At 39.3% G+C, this 623-nt stretch overlaps 1 protein-coding gene across 2 annotated transcripts in view; it reads left to right on the forward strand.

Annotated features, from left to right (window-relative positions):
- Positions 1–623, forward strand: part of LOC111667956 (uncharacterized) — an 11,582-nt gene that overhangs the window by 2,020 nt on the left and 8,939 nt on the right. The window lies entirely within an intron of this gene.

The following is a 623-nucleotide window of genomic DNA, read 5'->3' on the forward strand; positions in this document are numbered from 1 at the left end:
TGAGGCTTTGATACTTTCACAGTATTAATATAGAAGCTAGAGCTGCTTTATAATCAAACAACACATGGACATCCACCTTTAGACTGTATGGACCTTTAACTGAATTGGCTACAGTGCACAGAGTGCACACTGCCTGGTAGCCTCATTAGTCTAAATGAATCATAAATAAACATAAAAAGCTTGTATTTACAGCATGACATATTTTGTAACCCTTTCAAATTAAAAGCACTCTAACATGTCAGTGGACAGAAACCCTTTTTTTTTCTTGACAGGGCTTTTATTCCTTTGGTGCAGTAAGAGCATTGTATCATCTCCAGTTGCTCGTTTCTGTTGTTTACCTGCTATTCAGATCTGCTCGTTTCTTTAGCTTAGCAGTTAGTGATGACTTCTCTCTCTGCTCGCTGTGTCTTATGTTTAGTTGTTCCTCTACGTCCTTTAGTAATTCATATAATGAAAGTAGTTTATTTACTGTACTGGAGGCCAGGCTCAGTGTATTGGAAGCCATACACCCGTTCACACCTGTACATGGTCGTGGAGATAATTTACTCTTGGCCAAAGTGTTGGACTGATGACTGGTGACTAACATGGCTGACTTCATAGCGAAGAAAACAGAGCAGGTAACT

The sequence above is a fragment of the Seriola lalandi genome, unplaced genomic scaffold (genome assembly GCF_002814215.2).
Source record: "Seriola lalandi dorsalis isolate HSWRI2012SDOR001 ecotype SW California unplaced genomic scaffold, Sedor1 jcf7180002054694, whole genome shotgun sequence".
Taxonomy (NCBI): domain Eukaryota; kingdom Metazoa; phylum Chordata; class Actinopteri; order Carangiformes; family Carangidae; genus Seriola; species Seriola lalandi.